The sequence below is a fragment of the Artemia sp. Qi Xiang Cuo genome, chromosome 12 (genome assembly GCF_049724085.1).
Source record: "Artemia sp. Qi Xiang Cuo chromosome 12, ASM4972408v1, whole genome shotgun sequence".
Lineage (NCBI taxonomy): Eukaryota > Metazoa > Arthropoda > Branchiopoda > Anostraca > Artemiidae > Artemia > Artemia sp. Qi Xiang Cuo.
Genome location: NC_142805.1, coordinates 12,455,041 through 12,462,957, shown reverse-complemented (window position 1 = coordinate 12,462,957; position 7,917 = coordinate 12,455,041).

Genomic DNA, 7,917 nt, shown 5'->3' with positions numbered 1-7,917 from the left:
CGTTCAAGAAATTATGACAAAATTCTAAGTAAGTAACAAACTCTTAATTGTTTTTACGACTTAGATATACGATGTAGAAATTTAATTCAAGAAATTATGGAGAAATTCTCAATAAGTAACAATTTCTTGCTTGAAGTCAACTCTTGGATACAACATACGGAATTTAAGTACAAGAAATTTGGAAAAAGTTTTTTAGTAAGTAACAAACTCTTTTTTGTTATCTCCTGCTGGATATATGTAACAGATACATCATTCAAGAAATTGTTAAAAAATCGCACTCAAGTAACTTTTTTTTTCTCTCTTCCTCAATATCAAGTTTCGCTTATCTTCACAAAATAGAAATTTTATTCACTAAATTATTAAAAAATTCTCAGTAAGTAACAATTTCTTTCTTGAAGTCAACTCTTGGATACAAAATATGGAAATTTCATTCAATAATTTCATGACTTAGATACACGATGTAGAAATTTAATTCAAGAAATTATGAAAAAATTCTCAGTAAGTAACAATTTCTTTCTTGAAGTCAATTCTTGGATACACAATACGGAAATTTCATTTAAGAAATTATGAAAAAATTGTAAGCAAGTAACAAACTCTTTCCTGAAGTCACCTCTTGGATACACAATGCAGAAACCTCATTTAAGAAACTATGAAAAAATTGTAAGTAAGTAACAAATTCTTTCTTTAAGTCACCTCTTGGATACACAAAACAGAAATTTCATTAAAGAAATTATGAAAAAATTGTAAGTAAGTAGCAAATTCTTTCTTGAATTCACCTGCTGGATAAACAAAGAGACATTTCGTTCAAGAAATTATGACAAAATTCTAGGTAAGTAACAAACTCTTAATTGTTTTCACGACTTAGATATACGACGTAGAAATTTAATTCAAGAAATTATGAAGAAATTCTCAGTAAGTAACAATTTCTTTCTTGAAGTCAACTCTTGGATACACAATACGGAAATTTCATTCAAAAAATTATGAAAATATTTGTAATAAGTAACAAACTCTTTTTTTGATTTCACCTCTTGGATATACACTACAGATACTTCATTCAAGAAATTATGAAAAAATCGCAAGTAAGTAACTTATTTTTTTTCTCTTTATAATTTCGTTCAAGAAATTATGACAAAATTCTAAGTAAGTAACAAACTCTTAATTTATTTAACGACTTAGATATACGATATAGAAATTTAATTCAAGAAATTATGAAGAAATTCTCAGTAAGTAACAATTTCTTTCTTGAAGTCAACTCTTGGATACACAATACGGAAATTTCATTCAATAAATTATGAAAATATTTGTAAGTAAGTAACAAACTCTTTTTTGATTTCACCTCTTGGATATACAGTACAGATACTTCATTCAAGAAATTATGAAAAAATCGCAAGTAAGTAACTTTTTTTCTCTTTATCACAAACAATTTTCACTTAGCTACACGATATAGAAATTTAATTCAAGAAATTATCAGAAAATTCTCAGTAAGTAACAATTTCTTTCTTGAACTCAACTCTTGGATACACAATATGGAAATTTCATTCAAGAATTTCATTACTTAGATACACGATGTAGAAATTTAATTCAAGAAATTATGAAAAATTCTTAGTAAGTAACAATTTCTTTCTCGAAGTCAACTCTTGGATACAAAATACGGAAATTTCATTAAGAAATTATGAAAAAATTGTAAGCAAGTAACAGACTTTCCTGAAGCCACCTCTTGGATACACAATGCAGAAACTTCCTTTAAGAAACTATGAAAAAATTATAAGTAAGTAACAAATTCTTTCTTGAAGTCACCTCTTGGATACACAATACAGAAATTTCATTAAAGAAATTATGAAAAATTTGTAAGTAAGTAGCAAATTCTTTCTTGAATTCACCTGCTGGATAAACAAAGACTTTTCGTTCAAGAAATTATGACAAAATTCTAAGTAAGTAACAAACTCTTAATTGTTTTCACGACTTAGATATACGACGTATGAGCGGGGATTCCCCAGAATTAGAGTGGCGCGCCACTCTAAGTGAAACTAGATCAACCCAACTTTTTGGATATCTCTCTCACTATGACTCTGGTTGTGTGTCGTGTCAAATTTTGACTGCACGATTTCGGAAAAAAGAGGCGTGAGAGGCGGCGTAGTTACCATCCAATCTTTTTAACATCAAAACTTAAACGGTCAGAAATAGAGGCTGTTTCCAAAGATTTAGCTAAAAAACCAGTCTGGTTGAAAACGTGGAGTTTTCGTACTGCTCACTTTTTTGCAATGTGTAGGAACCGGTGGGGAATCCCCGCTCATACGTCGTATATCTAAGTATATCCAAGTATATCTAAGTATATCTAATTGTATATCCAAGAGGTGAAATCAAAAAAGAGTTTGTTACTTACTTACAAATATTTTCATAATTTCTTGAATGACATTTCCGTATTGTGTATCCAAGAGTTGACTTCAAGAAAGAAATTGTTACTTACTGAGAATTTCTTCATAATTTCTTGAATTAAATTTCTACATCGTATATCTAAGTCGTGAAAACAATTAAGAGTTTGTTACTTACTTAGAATTTTGTCATAATTTCATGAACGAAATGATAAAGAGAAAAAAAAGTTAAGTACTTGCGATTTTTTCATAATTTCTTGAATGAAGTATCTGTACTGTATATCCAAGAGGTGAAATCAAAAAAAGGGCTTGTTACTTACCTACAATTATTTTGATAATTTATTGAATGAAATTTCCGTAACGTCTATCCAAGATTTGACTTCAACATAGAAATTGTTACTTACTGGAAATTTCTTAATAATTTCTGTAATTAAATTTCTACATTGTATATCTAAGTCGTGAAAACAATTAAGAGGTTGTTATTTACTTAGAAGTTTGTCATAATTTCTTGAAAGAAATGTCTTTTCGTTGATCCAGCAGGTGAATTCAAGAAAGAATTTGCTACTTACTTACAATTTTTTTATAATTTCTTTAATGAAATTTCTGTATTGTGTATCCAAGAGGTGACTTCAAGAAATAATTTTTTACTTACTCAAAATTTTTTCATAGTTTCTTAAATGAAGTTAGTGCATTGTGTATCCAAGAGGTGACTTCAGGAAAGAGTTTTTTACTTGCTTATAATTTTTTCATAATTTCTCAAATGAAATTTCCGTATTGTGTATCCAAGAGTTGACTTCGAGAAAGAAATTGTTACTTACTGAGAATTTTTTCATAATTTCTTGAATTAAATTTCTACATCGTGTATCTAAGTCATGAAATTCTTGAATGAAACTTCCATATTGTGTATCCAAGAGTTGACTTCAAGAAAAAAATTGTTACTTACTGAGAATTTTCTTATAATTTCTTGAATTAAATTTCTATATCGTGTAGCTAAGTGAAAATTGTTTGTGATAAAGAGAAAAAAAAGTTACTTACTTGCGATTTTTTCATAATATCTTGAATGAAGTATCTGTACTGTATATCCAAGAGGTGAAATCAAAAAAGAGTTTGTTACTTACTTACAAATATTTTCATAATTTCTTGAATGATATTTCCGTATTGTGTATCCAAGAGTTGACTTCAAGAAAGAAATTGTTACTTACTGAGAATTTCTTCATAATTTCTTGAATTAAATTTTCTACATCGTATATTTAAGTCGTGAAAACAGTTAAGAGTTTGTATCCAAGAGGTGACTTCAAGAAAGAATTTGTTAGTTACTTAATTACAATTTTTTCTTAGTTTCTTAAATGAAGTTTCTGCATTGTGTATCCAAGAGGTGACTTCAGGACAGAGTTTGTTACTTGCTTACAATCGAACTATTCTAAAGAATAAAGACGGGTTAAGCTTAAAGATATTTATTGCTTAAACGTATTTACACACAGCCCAAAGAGACGCACAAAGCTCAAAGAAACACACACAGCCCAAAGAGACACAAACAGCCCAAAGAGACAAACACAGACCAAAAAGACTCTACTTACTTACAATTTTTTCATAATTTCTTTAATGAAATTTCTGTATTGTGTATCCAAGAGGTGACTTCAAGAAAGAATTTGTTACTTACTTACCTACAATTTTTTCATACTTTCTTAAATGAAGTTTCTGCATTATGTATCCAAGAGGTAACTTCAGGAAAGAGTTTGTTACTTGCTTACAATAGAACTATTCTAAAGAATAAAGACGGGTTAAGCTTAAAGATATTTATTGCTTAAACGTATTGACACACAGCCCAAAGAGACAAACAAAGCCCAAAGAAACACACACAGCCCAAAGAGACACAAACAGCCGAAAGAGACAAACACAGACCAAACAGACTCAAGCAGCCCAAAGAGACACACGAACCGACCAAAAAGACTCAAACCGTCACAAAGAGACACACAGCCCAAAGAGACATACACATCCTTAAGAGACACAAACAGCTCAAAGAGACACAGACAACCCAAAGAGACACACAACCCAAAGAGACAAACACAGACCTAAAACACTCAAACAGCCCAAAGAGACACATACAGACCAAAAAGACTCAGACACCCCAAAAAAGCTCAAAGAGACACACATGGCTCCTAAGAGACACAAACAGCCGAAAGAAACACACAAAGAGCAAAATGACTCAAACACCCCAAAGATACACACATAGCCCGAAGAAACACAAACAGCCCACAGAGACACACAAGTGCTATAGAGACACAGACATCCCAAAGAGACACACAAAGCCCAAAGAGACACATACAGACCAAAAAGATTCAAACACCCCAAAGAGACACACATAGCCCAAAGAGACACACATGACTCCTAAGATACACAAACTGTCAAAAGAAACAAACATAGACCAAAATGACTCTAACATTCCAAAGAGACACACATAGCCCAAAGAAACACAAACCACCCCAAAGAGACACAAACAGCCCAAAGAGACAAACACAGCCCAAAAAAGACTCAAACAGCCCAAAGAGAGACAAACAGATAAAAAAGACTCAAACAGTCAAACGAGACACACATCTCAAATAGACGCACAAAGCCCAAATAAACACACACAGCCCAAAGAGACACAAACAGCCCAAAGAGACAAACACAGACCAAAAAGACTCAAATAGCCCAAAGAGACACATAAACAGACCAAAAAGACTCAAACACCCCAAAGAGACAAACAGCACAAAGAGACACACACAGCCTCAAGATACACAAACAGCTCAAAAAGACACAGACCGCAAAAAGAGAAAACACAACCCAAAGAGACAAACACAGACCTAAAAGACTCAAACAGCCCAAAGAAATACATACAGAACAAACAGACTCAGACATCCCAAAAAGACACATAGTCCAAATAGGCACACACATCCTAAAAAGACACACACATAACAAATAGACACACACAGCCCAAAGAGACACATACAGTTCAAAGAGACGTACACGGCCCAAAGAGACGCACACATCCAACAGAGAGACACAAAGCCCAAAACGACACAAACAGCCAAAAGAGGCAAACACAGACCATAAAGATTCAAACTGCCCAAAGAGACACACAGCCTAAAGAGACACACACAGCCCAAAGACACACATAGGCTAAAGAGACATACACACAGTCCGAAGAGACACACAAAGCCCAAAGAGACACACACACACACACCCCAAAGACACAAAAAACGCCCATACAGACACATACATACCAAAAAGATTCAAACACCCCAAAGAGACACACATTGCCCAAAGAGACACACATGGCCTCTAAGAGACACAAACAGCCAAAAGAAACACACACAGACCAAAATTACTCAAACATCCCAAGAGACACATACAGCTCAAAGAGATGCACGCGGCCCAAAGAGACACACACATCCAACAGAGACACACAAAGCCCAAAACGACACAAACAGCCAAAAGAGACAGACACAGACCAAAAAAATTCAAACTGACCAAAGAAACATACAGCCTAAAGAGACACACACAGAATAAAGAGACACACACACACGGTCTATAGAGACACACACAGCCCGAAGAGACACAGAAAGCCCAATGAGACACACACAGCACAAAGAGACAAAAAACGCAAAAACAGACACATGCAGACCAAAAGAGACAAAAGCCCCAAATAGACACACATATCCCAAAGTGACACACACGACCCCTAAGAGACACAAACAGCCAAAACAAAGACACACAAACCAAACTGACTCAAACAGTCCAAAGAGACACACATAACCCAAAGAAACACAAACAGCCCCAAGAGAAACAAGCCCAAAAAGACAAACACAGGCCAAAAAAGACTCAAACAGCCCTAAGAGACACAAACAGATCAAAAAGACTCAAACAGTCCAACGAGACACACAGCCCAAAGAGACGCACAAAGCCCAAAGAAACACACACAGCCCAAAGAGACACAAACAGCACAAAGAGACAAAAACAGACCAAAAATACTCAAACAGCCCAAAGAGACACACAAACAGACAAAAAAGACTCAAACAGCCCAAAGAGACACACAGTCCAAAGAGACACAAACAACCTCAACAGACACAAACAGCTCAAAGAGACACAGACAGGCCCCTCATGCAAACAATTCTGAGTGTAGTCTACTATTCCTTAATTAGCAGCATCGTTCATTTTGTTTAAATACTTATTTTTTCATTTTCCAGATTCAAGATTTTTATTTAACGAAAATGAAAGCTGAAGTATTTAAAACGAGCCAACATAGAGCTACGATCGCAAGGAATGGTACTTGTTATACCTCCAAAATTGACTCCCCCTCCCCCTTTCCTACCATCCCCTGCCCCTCAGAAATGGGGGAACGAAGGGAACGTTAGATCCTATTTTAAATTGACAATACTTTTCAAACGTTACTTGTGTATTATACAGACCACATCGGAGAGGTAAAGCTAGGTCAAGTAACAAATTACCTGAGTTAACAAACCCTTCGGGGTTACCTTAACTGTTAATCAGTTTAATCCTTTTTTTCTCCACCGTCATACAATCCAATCACTAATTAGAATCATTCACACTCCTATTATTCTAAACATTAATTAATATCGTTCATTGTCTACGTAAAGTAAGTTATAGACAATAATGGTTTAGAAAAACTGGAATAAAATAATTGATTATATTGGCAGCTAAACAAGACGCGCCGGTCATGTATACCGTGAATTAGAAATCCGGTAAATTGTGTCAGAAAAACTTGAACCAAACCAGATTATACCTACCAGAAACCTGTTTGGTACAGGGGCGCATTAGAAGTATAATGTTGATTACTACTGAAGTTTTACAATTTTTTTTAAAATACGTCAAAGATGTTTTAATATGCATTTTGTTACGTTGTTACGAGTGAGACAGAAATTTCGGGGTGAGGAGGCTCAACCCAGATACCATCCTCCCCTCCCCCCTGGACGTGGCCTATCTCTCAACTATAGTCTTTTTTACTATTTTTGTCTAATTTCCTATTGTTTACTTGTATAATTTTCGGTTTTGTCTATCACCCTAGGAATATATTTTTGTATAAATACCGGAATGGCGTTAATTGCAAGGAAGATGGTGTGCGTGTGACTGAACCCCCGTGAAACTGAACCCCAATCAACTGAACCGCTGTAAACCCCCGTGTAACTGAACAACCGTGTAACTGAACCCCCGTATAACCCAACCCCTGTGCAACTGAACCCCCCCGTGCAACTGAACCCACGTGCAACTGAAGCCCTGTGCAACTGAACCGTCGTACTACTAAACCCTCATGCAACTGATCCCCCTTTAACTGAACCCTCGTGCAACTCAACCCCCGTGCAACTCAACCCCAGTTAACTAAACCCCCGTGCAACTGAACCCCCATTTAACTGAACCCTCGTGTAACTGAACCCCATGCAACTGAACCCCCGTTTAACCGAAGCACCGTGCAACTGAACCCCCCTTGAACTGAAACCTTGTGCAACTGAACCCCCATGCAAGTCAACCACTGTACTTGCATTGGGTG